Here is a 15,412-nt window from a genome sequence, read left to right on the forward strand (position 1 = left end):
ACATTTCTTCGATTCTAACGTTTTAACACTTTTTTCTTGTTTTAGGATCTCTGAAATCCAGAGGCATCTTAAAGTTAGTAGCGTGTCAGGGTTTAATTGGCAGTACTTTGTCTCTTTTACTAGAACATGACTCATTTAATGGTTGACGACTTCTCAGATTCGAGGAAGTGTGGCAGTTTTTAGTGATCAAGGCTGCAGTGAGGCTGAGCCATGGGTGAGGGACAAAAAGGCAAGGCCCCTCCTCTCCTGGTCAGCTGGTCTTGGAAAGGCCTACGGGAGTGTCTGAGCATCAGGAAGGCTGTGGAACTGCCAGAAGCGTCCATCCCTCCAGATTTAATGAAGCAGCTGCCTCTGAGCTGAGAGTGAGCCAGCTGGTCCCCTCCTCTCCTGGAGGCCTTGTGGTCGGGTCCTGTGACTTGCTGCCTCATGTCTGGCAGGGGAGCCACATGTTTCCTGGTGAGAAGTTAGGAGACTTCTTTTACGGGAAGTATCTAAGGCAGTGCTAATAGTCATCCTATACTACCCAGTGTCGCAGAGGATGTCCCAGCACACGGAAAGCCCTACGAGGACGCTGTGTCTGTGAAGTGCTTGCCAGGCAAGTCTGTCCAAGTGTCAGCACAGGGTGCATGCTCAGTTACAAAGCGGTTTGGAGCGCCTGTTGTCAGCTTGTCCATCTCATTCCCGACTTCCCAACCCACCTGCCAGGGGACAGAGTCCGGGCAGTGCCTCTTCTCAAGCCTGGACATCACCTGCCAAACACATTCACTGCTCAGGCAACAGATACTTATTAAACCCCATCTGAGCACCACCTATGGGCTCCAGGCCAATTTGCCCGAAGCCAATTTGCTGAGACTTCAGTTGAGTGGTTTTCATTTTGTCTTCGTAACAGTATCTTAAGGAATGTTCATTTGGTTTGTCGCCTCTCTCTCACCCTGCAGCTCACGTGGGGGCTTGTCCCCAGGAGGGGAGACTGAAGAACAGAGACAGGAGAGATTTAATTTTCGTTTCCTGGTTTTCTTCGTAGGTTCGTAACAAACACTTCACAGGAAATTTCCAAAGCTGTTTAAAATCATCCCCATCCAGCATAAAATGTTTAAAAACGGTTGCTTCTGGAACACTGTTGTCTGTATCAGACGGGACCTTTGTCCTAAACAGGAGATGAGGGACTGGAGGCAGTTTTACGGTCAGTGGGAAAGGACCGCAATTTGCTTGCAGATAGATACCTGCTGAAATTCTCGTCCCGAGGGGTAGCCAAGCTGTTACCGACCTCGCTTATCTGTCCTGGGGCCCAGCGAGGCGGCTGAGCGGATAAATGAGGGCTTCTGGCGTCAGATCAATATCTGATCTAAGAAGCTCAGTGAATCCCATACAGAATAAATATGAAGAAAATCAAACCTAGTCACATCATCGTCAAATTACTGAAAATCAAAGATAGACAGAAATCTTAAAAGAAGTCAGAGGGGAAGAGACCCACCACGTACACAGGAACAACTGCAAGGAAGAGAGCTGACTGCTCATTAGAAATAGTGTAAGCCAGGAGACAATGGCAAGGCGTTTCAAAAGTGCCGAAAGGAAAAAATCAGCTCGGGAAATGTAAAGCCTGAAATGCTGGTAAGACTCTGAGGTTGCGAGATACAGCAAAAACCCCCTCCCAAGCACCCCTGTCTACGTAACACACATTATTCGTGCACTTCCCCCCGCCTCAGCCCCCACCCCTCATACACAGTTATCTCAGTAGAACATCCCAACATTCCCAACAGGAAAAAGAAAAACAAAAGAACTGTTAACTGTCAGGAAGGTGATAAATAGGAAAACACATGAAATTTATACAAACTGTGGGACATAATGAAGACTCTTTGTATTCTGCCACCATGTAAACATCACACATCTTTTTCATTCTGGTAAAAAACTATAAAAAGAAAAAGAAAGATTCCCTTTTCCTCAAATGCTTTAGTCACATGACACCGGTCCAACAGGCAGGTGGAAACGCAGGGATGGTGCTCACTGAGGTCAGGAGGATTCCAAGATCTGGGAGCCATCAAGGTGGAGGCTTGACGAGGATGTTCTGGGTACGAGTGGGGAGGAGCCTGGGGGCAGGGAGAAGCGGCGGCAACTTCCTGAGCAATGGCAAGGCATTGTGCTAAGCGCGTTAGGTATGTTATCTTAATCCTCACACTAACCCCTAGGAGTCAGTATTATCATTGCGTTTTTTAACAGGAGGAAACAAAGTTTGAGAGAGAATTGGAAAGTTGCCCAGGTTAGTGACAGAGCTGGGATTTGAGCACAGGTTCGTCAGCCTCTGAGCCACAGCTCTTTACCTTCCCCTGCCAGCCATCCGTTTACTCACTCTGCTGTGCTGGGCTGGACAAAAGGAGAGCTCCACACGGCCCACGCCACACATGCCCCCGTGCTCAGGGGACTCCCGGGCAACTGAAACGACCAGAGCCAACGTTACTGAGCACTTACCATATGTGTTACACTTAACGTGTCACATCTTATTTAATTTTCACAACAGCCCTGTGGGGTAAATCCTTACATCATCTTCATTTTCCACAGGAGGAAAGTGAGGCTCAGGGCTACTGGCGGTAGAACCAGAATTTGACTGCCCAGCTCAGGCTCCCCAGGGGTGTGCTTGATTGCCCAAGGCCACCAACAGGGCAGGGGGTGAGGAAAGATGGGCAGGGCACGGCCACCCTGCTGCTCCTTTCCCACTTGGTGGGATCCCAGGAACTTGGAATTGTGAAAGCAAATCTGTTTAGCAACCAAGGGACTTGGGCTGCACCTATTCCCAGAGCAGGGGGGATGTCCTGGGAATGCTTCCTGCCCCAGGGGGTCCCATCGCTTCCAACCACCTCTCTCACCAAGACAGCTGTAACCAACTCCCAGCAGCTCTGATGCCTCGGCCGCCGCACCTGTCAATCCAGTCAACGCCAGCGTGGCCCTCTTAGAAACAAAAGCAAGGCGGAAGGAACCCTGTCCTGCTCAGAACCTTGCAGTGCTTCCTGACTGCCCTCGGGATGAAGTCCCCCCTCTGACAAGGCCTCATCCTCTGCCACGCTCCCCTTCTCTCCTCCACACCGCACTCCTCTCAGCTCCTGGAAGAACTCACAGTTGCCCTTGCCTCAGCGTCCGCTCCTGTTACTACTGCAGCGTAACAAATTACCACCAAAACTTTGCGGCCTCAAATAACCATTTCCTTATCCTCATGGGTTCTGTGGGTCAGGAATTCAGACACGGAACACTAGGATGGCTTATCTCTGCTGCCTGATGGCTGGGGCCTCAGCAGGAAGACGCTATAGCTGGGGATGACTCAATGGCGAGGGGCCTCTTTCCTCCCACGTCTGGGGGTTGATGCCAGCTGCCAGCTGGGACCCATGGTACATGCAGTCTTCACACGTCAGCTTCCGGGTAGCTGGACTTCTTGGGGTCCAGCTTGGCTCATGGCGCCAACACAGAGTGTGCCAGTGAACAAGGCAGAAGCTGCACTGGCTTCTTTCACCCAGTCTTGGCAGTCGGGTAGTGTCACTCCCACTGCATTCTACTGGTTACAAGCAAGTCAGAAACCACCCACATTCAAGGGGAGGGGGCAGAGATCCTACCTCTCATTGGGAGGAGTGTCAAGGTCTCGCTGTGGCGGGGAGATATTGTTGGGGCCACTTCATGTGCTATTCTCTCCGCCCAGGCCACCCTCCCTCTAACCTCACCACCTGCTAACTCTGACCCATCCTCCAGGTTTCAGCTGAAGCACCACTTTGTCAGGGGCCTGCCCTGACTGCTTCATCAGACATCCTGCTTAGATACTCCCTGTGCCCGGCACTTCTCAGGTGCCCAAGTCTGTCTGTCTGTCTCCCCTCCGGCCTGCGAGCTCTGTGAGGACAGGGACTTTGCCTTCCTGGTGCTGGCTCAGAGCAGGTTCCCAAAAAATACATCCTGGAAAAGAGAGTCAGAGAGAGAGAGAGAAAGAAGGAGGGAGGGAGGGAAAGAAGGGAATATGCCTGCATCCAGGCTGTCTAGGGCGCAGCTCAGAAGAAGCTGGGCCCCTCTCATATGCTCCGGCTGATCTTGAGCCCCCAGCCTGCCATGGCCCCACCAGGATCCTCCAGGCCCTCTGGAAAATCCACAGGGCGGGCAACACCGTCACCTCCGGAGTCGACGTGGGGAAGGTTTCTGTGCCATCCTGCTGTCTGGCTAATGTGGTGGCCTGTAAGATGCTGGGGTCTTCTGGCAAAGAACACCTTTGCCAGAGGACAAGGTCTGAGCAGGATGGGAGAAGCTGAGGCAAGAAGGAAAGGTGCTCTCCTTCTGCAAAGACAGGGGTGGCTATCCTGGGGAGGGGAGGAGCACGGTGGACCCAGGAACATGATACACTGTGCCTAGCGGCGCAGAGAACCCCACTGAAGTTTCTCTCCCAATTTGTACCCAAACATCATCATCACCACCACCATCATCACTAAAAATGTTTTAAAAGGGAAAGGAGAGTTACCACCAACACTGCACAAGGCTGTTGTCCAGGCAGAGGACAAACCTGCCCTGGCTGCTCCTTCCCAGGACTCGCCTCCGCCCACTGAGCAGGCCCGTCCCCCCGGCCTGTGCCAATAAGCCTGTAGGGCCGCTCGCTGCGTGGGGTCCAGTGCTGTCTCTTCTCTTGCTCTGACTCCACAAACATTCATGAGCTCTGTCTCGGGGGCAGGCTCTGTGCTGAGGGTGCCGATGGACTCCCATCATGTGTTCCTCAAAGAGCCGGACGGGAGGTCCCAGCGGAAGTTCTGGGAGCGTGAGCCCTGACCTGCTGGACGCCAGAGTCCTGAGTTCAGTCCACTAAGGCCTCCTCGCCCTACGCCGAGGCCTTTCCTGCACGACCTCATAGAACCCTCGCCGCAGCCCTTGGAGGTAGATTACTTGTTTTAGCTCATCTACTGATGCATGAGAGGGATGCCCGGAGAGATGCAGTGACTCAATCAAGGCCCCTCAGGTGGGAAGTGATGGAGCATTTCCCCAGCGCTGCCCCCACCCCAGCCGGTGGTAATTCCGCTGTCCCAAGCCACTGCTTCTCCCTAACTTCACAGCCCAGATCCCACTGGCTGCTGTGCAGACAGCCTGGGGCTCCCTTCCCCAGGGTTTAGAGGTAAGAGTGAAGCCTCCAAGAAGGGCGGCTGATGGGGAGAGGCCGTCTGTGCGGGGCTGCCCTGCCTGCCCAACTGGGGCTCGGCAGGCCAGGCCTGGAAGAGGCAGCAATCCAGGGGAGGACCCGGCTCCCTGCAGCCCACACGCCAACCCGCTGCCCGCACAGCTGGGGCGGATCTAAACCCATTACCTGAGTCAGAGGGGAAGCTCTCTGCCTCGGCAGAGCGCACCCGGGGCTGCCCGGGCATTTGGGAGCCGTTGGGCCAGGGAGCAGAGCTGGCCCGGCTGCTCGTGCCAAGGAAGGAGGGGGCCCGACGAGGCCGCCAAAGCAGGCTGGGGCGGGAGGGGCCAGGCCAGCTGGGGCCGGAGCTAGTGTGACATCACCGGGCGGCCCGCCTCTGTCTGGGGCTGAGGGGAGGCCCTGAGCCTTTCTGGGGCCTGGGGGATCCTCTTGCACTGGTGGGTGGAGAGAAGTGCCTGCAGCCAACCAGGGTCAGGCTGTGCTCACAGTTTCCTCCGGCAGCATGTAAAGGCTCCACAAAGGAGTTGGGAGTTCAAATGAGGCTGCCGCAGACGGCCTGAGGATGGACCCCGCGCCCTGAGCAGTGCCGCCTGAGCTCCGGACCTGCAGAGCATGGCACTGGGGCAGCTGCCGGCCCCCGCGAGAGAAGGCAGGTCGTGAGCCACCCGGCGGGACCCCGGGCCAGCCCCCGCCCCATCCCTGGCTGGAGCCCCCGCTGTGGAGGCAGAGCGGAGCGAGCAGAGGCCAGTGAGGCAGGGCTGCTCTGCAGCCGGTCCAGCCTGCGACTCAGGGAGGCCATGGCCAGGCTGCCCCGCTGACGGCCGAGGTGAAGCATGTGAGAGCTGCCCCGGGAGCCAGGCAGGAGGGAAGAGGTAAGAGCCCGACTCTGTGGCACCGAGGTACGGGGGCAAGAGGCAGCAGCTGGCTCCGGGTCTCTGGGCTCAAGAACCCTGACCCCTCCAGCCGGGGAACGCGATGCTCGCAGCTGGGCCCTCCTGCTTTCGCTTGGAGCCAAACAAGGCATCTGCTGGGACAGGACCTGTGGACACCTGGGTAGAGGGTGGAGTTCTGGGGGCGTGAGGTCATGGCTGGGGTTTCGAGGGCTCCATCAGTAAGCCCCACTCTCCTTCAGACAAAGAGCCTTTGGGGTGAAGGCAGGCGGCTCCTGGGCAGGGCTCCGCAGCCGGGGTGTGTGCGCGAGCATGAGCTTGTGTGGACGGGTGCCCTTGAGGGGCCAGCGGGCCGATGGAGTCACGGACGCAGGGCTAGCCCGAGGACTCCGGAAGTTGTCTTTCAGTTTTGGGTTCCTATGCACCCTGGCTGGAGACTCTGCTGAGGCAAAAGCAAACGCTGTCCTGCGAGAGCCGGGAGCCCTCGTTCAGAAAGTTCCCTGGCACTGAGCAGCCTGTACTCATGCCCTCAGCCGGGGAGGAGAGGAGCAGAGGGGTCCAGAGCCGGGAGGGACACATCAGCCAGAGGTTCCTGCCGCTGTGACTCGGGGCACAGCGCTGCCCTGGTTTCCCGGCGGGTCCGAGGACGTCTGGTCCCTCCTCGCACAGGACGGGACGGGATGGGACGGGACGGAGCCCCAGGTCTCCAGCAGGCTGTACGTGGCCTGGCCAGGACACAGGGGAGGATGAGGCTTCCCCGGCACCCGGCAGGGGGACGGTACAGGCTCTGCATCTGAGTCCCTTGAAAGCACTCGTTAGATAACATTTCCAAACAGAAATTCTTCACTGATCCCTCCCTTCTCCTCCTGTGATATGTGTGTCACGGGTCAGCTATTGCCTCTGCTGTGGGATTACGAGAGCTCCCAGAGGGCAGTTCGGTTACTTAGAAAAGGATCCCCTTTCACCGGGGCTCTGAGGAAAGTTGAGAATGCCACTTCCGAAGCTGGCCAAATGCTCCCCACATGTATTTTTCCAAATTGAGACAGAGTGAGGTAGTACGCACAAGCTAGGCTCAAATCCTAGCTCTTCTACTTATGAGCTAAGTGACCCTTGCAGATCATTTAGCCTCTCTAAGCCTCAGTTTCCTTACCTGTAAAATGGGATAACAGTAATGCCCATCTCTTGGTAACAACTAACACTTACATTGCACTTACCAAGAGGGAGAGTCCTCACAACCACCCTACAACACAGGTACTGTTAGTCATCACCATTTCACATGTGAGGAAACTGAGGCACAGAGGTTAAGTGTTGTGCCCAAGGCCACATGGTTGGTAAATGCCAGCACCAGCACTTGAGCCCAGCACTCTGGACCACGCTCCATTGCTTTCTAGGAGGAGCGTGTGGGATCATGACCGGGAAGGCCTTAGCACGGTACCTGGTGTGTGGCAAAGCCTCAGAAAACAATAGTCACTGAGTATTATGAGCCATAACAACCAGAATTGCAGAGAGAGAAGAGCAGAGACCCAGATTCTCTACCCTGGATACATTCTGCTGGGGCTGTCAGGAAATCCCACCAGGCTGAGCCAGTGCTGTGACCACTACTGCCACCCACGCTGGGGATCCTCCCAGGAGCCCGAGGAGGGGCAACTGCAGCACATCCAGAGCCTAGAAGTCCACGCGAAGGAGGAGTGCAGATGCACCGACAAGAGGAGCTCGGGTGCGTCTGATACCAGCCTTACGGTAAAAACATCCTACCCCTCACACAGCACTACTCCCCTGCCTGCTGGTCCGCTCACCAGAACCAGCAGGGAGGAAAGCAAGCTACCACCGTGCTGCAGGAGGTCCACAAAGCGGGAGGACCAATGCCAGGCCTGTCCTGGGGTTGCAGAGGGTGAGGCAGGGACCCCTCCCCCAAACCCCACCCCCATCACCCAAGTCTGGCCACAAGATAAATGGCCAAGTCTGGTGGATTTCATACCAGCCAACACTGATGCATCTTAGCCCCAGACAGTAGCTTCTCTCCTGTGGCCCCAGAGGTCCCTGAACTCTTGGAAGCATTTGGAAAGGCTGACATTAAATATATGCTTCTCTAGCACCAGGCCTCTGGGGCTGCGGAAGCTGCAGGTTTCCTGACTCCACCCGGGAACCACGGCGGCTCACTGTGCTCTCTGGGCAGCCCGGGCCAAGTAGAGACTCTGACTGACCTCACAGGCCTGCCTAACACAAATTAGCTTAATTATTATTCAGTAAAGGCAGACAAAAATGTGTGAAGCACATGGCCCAGGAAGGGACTGCACGGTGTTCCTGCACTTTCATGGGCAGAGCAACTGAGCCATTTCTCCATCACACAGTGATTTATTAAGTACCACTGCGCTAAGTAAGCCACACGCAGTATCTCATTTCATCCTCGCTACAACCTTAGGAGGCAGGTTCCAGTTTTAGCGTCACATTTTACAGATGAGAAAACAAAGGCTCAGAGACGTTAAGCAACCTGCCCAAGGTCACACCGCTGGTGATTCTGTGGGATGTGAACGCTGGTCAGTATGGCTCCAAAGTCCACGCCTTTCCCTGCCTCACTCCAATGCCCTGTTCAAGGTGTCTCGCAGTCAAGTCTGTTTCAGTTGGTGTCCTAGAGACGCTGCACCATCCCATCTGAAAGCCACGTGCTTACCCGCTCATGTCATAGAAGCCTACCTCTGAGACAGTACAGGCCTCGTCGCCACCCCTCTTACAACCAAGGCTCAGCACAGCTACACAGCACGCCTGCGGTAGCGCAGTCAATGAGAGGTGGAACTGGATTCCAAGCCAGGCTGTCTTAGCTCAGAACCCTGCGCAGCTGGTGCTCTGTACGGCTGCCGCCCCCGGCAGCTCCATGGAACTCTGCACCAGCTCAGTGGGGCAGAGCCTCGGGCCAGCAGTCATCTATGTGCCTGAGATACCACTGGTGTGTTTCCCACGTTCCTAACTTGGAGACTCCAAGGGCTGCAGAACCTGAGCTCAGGTCTTCAAGGCCTACACCGGCCACACTTGAGCAATTCTGGAGAAGAGATCCGGGAGCCTCAACTGGCAGCTACAGCAGAACAAACAGAACAGGCAGCAGCCCCGCCCAAGGCAAGTACATTCAGCTTCTGGCCTCTCTCTGAGTCACAGCCCACTTTGTCCAAACTGGTCTCAATTGACAGCAGTCAGATAGCGGAGGCGTTCTGCTTCACGACGCCCACAGCCCAGTGGGAAGAGGGAGAAGGTGAATCTAATAATCACACAAACGCACAACGGTGGGAGACCTGTAAGGAGGAGGCGTGTGGCGCTAAGAGGGAACCGTGAGATGCGTGGCGCTGTCCCCATTTTACAGAAGAGGGAACTGAGGGTCAGCGGGTGCAGCACCTCTGCCAAGGTCCCTCCACTAGCGGGCCAAAAAGCAAGGATCCAAGTCCAGATCTGGGCCCATTCCACCCCAGCCCACTGCCATCCCGGACAAACACACTGCGGGAATCTCAAGAATGAATCAATCCATTGAATAGCATTTCTTTTCTGCGAATTTATATGAAACACCCCAAATAGAAGGGTTATTCAGCCACTAGCAGCTAGGAGTTTGTGGTGATAGATGGGTCACATCAGAACCACATTCTGAGGGTAGTTTCTATGACAAAACCACATTCCGACACAACGACCATAAGCCGTATGACTGACTTAATAACAGCCTTGGGAGGGGAGTTAAAATGTTACAGTGTCCCGTTCCACGTACACATCAGTTTTAAGACACATTCTGATCACAGACATGTTAACGTGCTGGGTGGGGGGAGCCAGGCCTCTCACAATCAAGCTATTGTGTTAGGTGGATTCTCTGGTGAAACCAGCCTGTCTTAGGGCCAGCAGCCCCAGAGCCTCAGCCTCCCGCTGCTGCCTAGTCCTCCAGAAAGGCATGCCCAAGACCACCTCAGAAAAGCCCAGAATGAACTCTGAGGACCCACCCAGCTCCAGGAACGACCAAAGTCCTGCCCAAGATGGACCCACCCCAGCCCCCATGAGGGAAAGGTGGGATCTCTCAGTCACTGCTGGACCTCCAATACCCACTAAGGACAGGGAGAGAAAGGATCTGAATGAATGAACGAAGGAGGGAAGGAAGGAGGGAGGGAGGGAGCCTCAGACCCAGACACTGTGGCCCCCGGAGGGCAGGCACCTACCTTGCTCCTGCTCTATCTCCAGCCCCCAGCACAGTGGCTGGCACAGAGGAAATGCTCAGGAAATATGTTCAATGAATGAAGTCCTTGAATTCCTATTTAGTAACCCAGGTGCCATCCTGGCTATTGGGTATTCAGAGGGGGAACCGCCCTGACCCTGCTTTTAAGAAGCTTGCAGTCTGGGGTAGAGAACCAGACATGCTGTATCTTGGGGGCTGTGATGGAAGCAGCCCCAGCTGCTTCTGGGAGCTGGAGGAGGGAGAAGGGAGGGGGCCCTCCCTGTGAACAGCCAGCTTCACTGAGAAGGTCAACTTAGCAAGGAAGGCAAGCGTGCCTCAGGCAGGACACAGGGAAGGTGACGAGGCAAAAAGAACAGCACGTGCAGATGCAGGGAGGCATGACAACACAGGCTCTATCTTTCAGCAGGACACTGACAAGACCAGATGTGTGTTTTAGAGAGATAGGCCTGGAGCTGCAAGCAGTGCAGAGTGCAGAGGAGAGAGCGGCTGAGGGCAGGGAGGCCAGGAAGGACTGTGTGGGTAAGAAGGCTGGCTATGGAATCCACAAACCTGGTTCCAAGCCTAGCTCCACCACTTGGTAGCTCTGAGGCCTGGGCAAGACTTCATCCTTACCTCTGTTTCTTCATCTGTGAAATGGGGATAATCATAGCCCCTGCCTTACAGAATTGCTGGGATCAGTGAGGTAGGCACAAAATGGTTGTCCCAGTGCTCAGGGGATAGGCCCTGCCAACAGGCCGAGGTGGCCACGGTGCCAACCACTCAGCCTGGCTCAGAAGAGCAGCTCCAGGCAAGGTCCGGATTTCCCAGGAAGCTGCCCTGGGACAGTGCTGTCCACCCAGTCCCTAGCTGTTCTCTCCCGTCTGAGGCTCCCCCAGTTCCAGGGCTCCAGAGCACAGGAGGCACTGCCGGAAATGCAGCAGCCAACGCAGGAGCCGGGCTCTGAAATGGCTTCTGCAGACTCTCCTGCCTCTGCTCTGTTGGCTGAGGCTCCTGGCACAGAGGGCTCAGTGCACAGGCTTTGGGACCACCTCAAAATGGTTCCCAAATAATGTACCGCGGAAAAGGAACAGCAGCACCCTCGTCCCCCTGGCAAAGGCAACGAGCTCCCGCCGCCTAACCACATCCCCTCTTGCCCCATGAGCTCATAGTATGACCACAACCCACCTCCTCCATGAACTCAGCCCTGCCCTGGAGCCAGCAACACACCAGTGGCAGGAGCATCAGGCAGATTTGACCCTCCACTGCCACTCTTCCAGGCAAATCCGTCTGATCCTACCTACCTGCTGCTCTGGTTCACGCCTGTGTTCCCAGAACCCACGACAGGGCTGGACCCAGGATGCAGCAATACACAATGGCGGGCTGGCTGGGAAGGCTAAGTGGATGGAAGGCTGGCTGGCTGGACAAACGGCTCATTCGAAGGTCTTATTAGAGTTGAACAGGCAGGGTCTGGGAATCAGCTCCAGACTCCCTGGGTACCCACACTGACTTTCGGTGGGGATGATTCACAGAATCCTAGGCTGGGAAGGGATGGCAGTTGGAGATGTGGCTATTCCCTCCCTGGCCTCCAGGCTGGCGGTGAATCACCAGGACAAGTGATGCACAGTTCCTTCTCCCGGGTTTCTAAGGTGAGGACACCACTGCTCACCCTAGATGCCCATTTTGGGGTCTCACCACCTGGATAATCAAGAACTGTTTCTAGCATCCAACAAGACTCACCCTTGTGCTGACCCGAAAGCTATTTCTACTTTGTCAGTCAAGAGTGACTAAGAAGTAACCTGCATCTTGGCCATTGAGCAAACAGACAGGCACCTTTTACTCATACTGGTTGGAGAGATTCTCTTGATGGAGGTGAGGACATGGACCTTGCAGTCGACAGCTGAATCCCAGTCCCGACATTTACTCCAAGGGACCTTAGGCAAGTGACCTAACCTTTCTGGACCTGGGTTTCCTCTACTGCAAATACAGATAATAATACCTTTCTCCTAGGTAAGGAGACCAAATAGTTTGTTACTCAATCAGGACACTTTTGAGAATAAAACAGGGTGCTGTCAATAATTAATAAGATAATAGGTCTTAACTGGGGCCAACCAGCATGCATGGTCCCCTATTCATAGGGTTGTAAGCACCAATGAGATAGAGCATGGCTGAGCACATAGTAAGTTCACAACAAACAAATGGTAGCTGTTATTATCTATCCTATTGGTCATGTGGTCAGCTGGGCCCTCTAGGGCCATTTCTTCTGGAATTTTCCTTTATCTGGATCCCTCCCTCAGCCTGGATTACCAGTTGGTTTGGTTCTACCTAACTGCACATCATACATCTCAACCAGCTTTAGCAGGAAAAACTGTCAACTTCAAAGTTTTGATTTTTTCTTTCTGTCCCAATGTTGGTTTAACATCACGATTCATGCTCGGTTCCATCAAACTCACTCAAGTGCAGCTCAAGTTCCTAGCTTCCTGTCAGGGGCCCGTCGGGCACACTGGGGCCAGGTGGCAGTTCCAGATTCCCTTGCTGCCTTGAAAGGGGCCCAGGCCTCCTGCAGTGCCTCTGGCCTGGACTCATACCTGGCTTTCATCTGTGATCACAGAATGATGGGGCAGGGCTGGCTGGGGAGGGAGGGATGGGTTCTGTGAGCCCCCAGATAGGACTACAACGTGGACTAATCATGAAACACCATCCTGGGAGCTGGATTTAATTCAGGGCCAGCAGTCCCGGGGGTCGCAAGAGCTCTCCTGTTCTCCCCCTGCTTTGGAGTGGGGGCAGTTGTCAGAGAACAATCTCCTTTGAGTTTTCCTGTCACTTCCATACATGCAGCATGGTATATATCTTGGGGTTCTGTTACCAACTGCTACTTAGTTAAGCTGGTAACTTTGGGCAAAATGACTCATGGACTTTGAATCTCAATAGTTTGCTCACCTGCCATGGGGACAACTGTCAGCTCTGCCGTTAGCCTTAAAAGCGTCTTTGTGGGAATTAGAATATTGCTGTGATTTAAATATACAAAACTACAAAGACTGTGAATGTGACTTGTGCTCCCTAGGGTTGCATAGTGCACAACCTGGGCCACCACGCACGGCAACCCTGAAATAACGGCTTCCCTCCCAGGGCTGTTGGGAGGATGAAATGAGATAATGTTTATAAAGTGCTTGAATCATGGTGATAATTGGTTGTAGTACTATTTTTTTCAGTATTTGAAATTTTCTTATTCCTACCCTTTGGGGTGAGAACTCACAAGATGACCCCGGGAAAGCAGCTTCTGCCACAGGGCAGGACACACAGCTCTGTCTTATGAAAACGATTCTTCCCACAAAGTGGCCCCTCACCTGGGCTGCGGGGCTGCAGTGCTGAGAGGGACATGGACAGGCGATGTGGGGTCCCACCACAGCAGGCCAAACAGGGACACCTAGAGCTGCCCACCGGAGGCTGGGTGGGACCCAGACCCTGAGGAGGTGGCCTCCCAGTGTGCAGAGCCCGTCATGTGGCTCAGTCGCACCAGCCCCACTTGTGGGGAGGGAAACCCGTGCATAATGGAAACTCCTCACAATACAATGTGGAAAAGCAATTTCAAGAATCATTTTTATTTTCACTTTGAAGCCAAGGAAAACAGTTGGATTTGCTTTTCTTTGTTGGTCATAGGAAGAAACTGAGGAGCACCTCTTTGATTGGAGTTGAGTTCTTCTCCAGGCCTAAGATGGCTGGAATGCTGGGGAGTTATTTCTCTTGGGATGCAATTAGTTGAATAAATATCAAGAGAGCAAAAGTAAACAAACTCATTACTGTCCATTAAGAACTGCCAAACTTGCAAAAAACTGAGGAGGGGGTTGACCTTTAAGGAAAATAAATTACGCCAAGGCCAAAGGCAGCACAAAGAGCACAGCCCTTGGTGTCAGGCTGACCCCAGCTCTAGGCTGAGTCAGCTCTGGCTCTTGTCTGCCATGTGCTCCTGGGCAAGTTACTTAGCCTGTCTGGGTTTTGGTGCCCCCATTTATAAACTGGGGGGAATACCAACCTTGCTGGATTCCCTGGGACAGTGTACGTCAGGCACCTAGCACAGTGCCCTGTTCCTTCCCTTCCTTCTTGTAACCCGATTGGCTCCAAGTCACTCCCGCCAAGCCCAGACCCCACAGAAATGTGACAGTAAGACCCAAAATCATGCGGCTTCATGACTGGTCCCACCAGCAGCAATGCAACCTTGAGCACGTTACCTGACACCCTCTTGAGCTTCAGTTTCCTCACCCTCAAAATGGGCATAATACTACTAACCGGCTCTGAAGGTCGTGGTGATTACATAGATAATGTGTATGTATAGGGCCTTGTGAACCTAAAAAGCTGTACGAGTGTTAACCGTCAAGTTTCGTTCTCTTTTTAATTGAACAGCTACAAGAAATGCTCTTTAAAGATTGCACAGTTTCTGACTGCGTTTGCACGTCTGGTGCCTCCCCGCTCTGTGCCCAGCGCTGTGTGAGACGCTAGGGACCCCATGACAGCCAGGACCAGTCCAACCAGCGGACTCCTTCAGGGTGGGAGGTGAGGCTAGACAGAACTCCTGGGCAGGCCCAGCTCTGTGACATGGAACAAGGCCCTCGGCTGTCAAATGGGAGAGTTAGTCCTGGTATCTCCTCGGGGGGGATGGTAGGATCAAGGAGATGGTACACGTGCTGGACACACTGCCGGAATGTGGTCAGCACTCCTCGCCGCCAGTCGGCTTTGCTGGTGCTCTCATGCTGCTATCATGCCATCCCCACCTCTGGTTTCGGAAGCACTTCCACAGTCCTTAGCTACTGTGCAAGGTGGGTTGGATCACCCCACTTCACAGAAGAGGCTCAACCTTCAGGATCTCAAGCCCAAGGGCACAGAACTTTGCCTGGGAAGCTGTGAGAGCCCACACTTGGGAAGGGACAGAACTCAGTGGTAAACAGTGCCACCATGCCAGGTCTCGAGGCCTGAAGCCAAGTTGCCTTCCTGGTCCTGTGGCAGTAACTTGGCCAAGGTGGAGCCCTCGCCGGCATCCGCAATCAGCATCACAGCAGCATGGAGAGGCAGGTGAGCGGCCTGTGGGAAGGCAGTGCCGGCAGGCCCGCCCAGCCCAGGAGGGCAGCTCCTTCCCATTGGTGTGGGTTGGGTGTGGCCGCCGGCACAGGAGCAGCTAAAAGTGCGCTGGAAACTAGGCAAACG

The 15,412-nt window shown here is 54.5% G+C and overlaps 2 protein-coding genes and 1 long non-coding RNA gene across 5 annotated transcripts in view; 1 reads left to right on the forward strand and 2 right to left on the reverse strand.

Annotated features, from left to right (window-relative positions):
• RALGPS1 (Ral GEF with PH domain and SH3 binding motif 1) overlaps positions 1-15,412 on the reverse strand; it is a 329,731-nt gene that overhangs the window by 91,456 nt on the left and 222,863 nt on the right. The gene's annotated exons all lie outside the window — the stretch shown is intronic.
• On the reverse strand, positions 2,023-3,030 carry LOC132426509 (uncharacterized). Its single transcript, XR_009519715.1, has 3 exons — positions 2,862-3,030; positions 2,348-2,430; positions 2,023-2,087 (listed from the first exon to the last, which is right to left on the reverse strand). It is a non-coding gene; the product is annotated as an uncharacterized lncRNA (long non-coding RNA).
• ANGPTL2 (angiopoietin like 2) overlaps positions 5,601-15,412 on the forward strand; it is a 33,847-nt gene continuing 24,035 nt past the window's right edge. For both annotated transcript variants that reach the window (XM_060014134.1, XM_060014135.1), the window contains exon 1: positions 5,601-6,018. The gene's annotated coding sequence lies outside the window, so the exon portion shown is untranslated. The remainder of the gene's footprint in view (positions 6,019-15,412) is intronic.

This window comes from Delphinus delphis, chromosome 6 (genome assembly GCF_949987515.2).
Source record: "Delphinus delphis chromosome 6, mDelDel1.2, whole genome shotgun sequence".
NCBI lineage: Eukaryota > Metazoa > Chordata > Mammalia > Artiodactyla > Delphinidae > Delphinus > Delphinus delphis.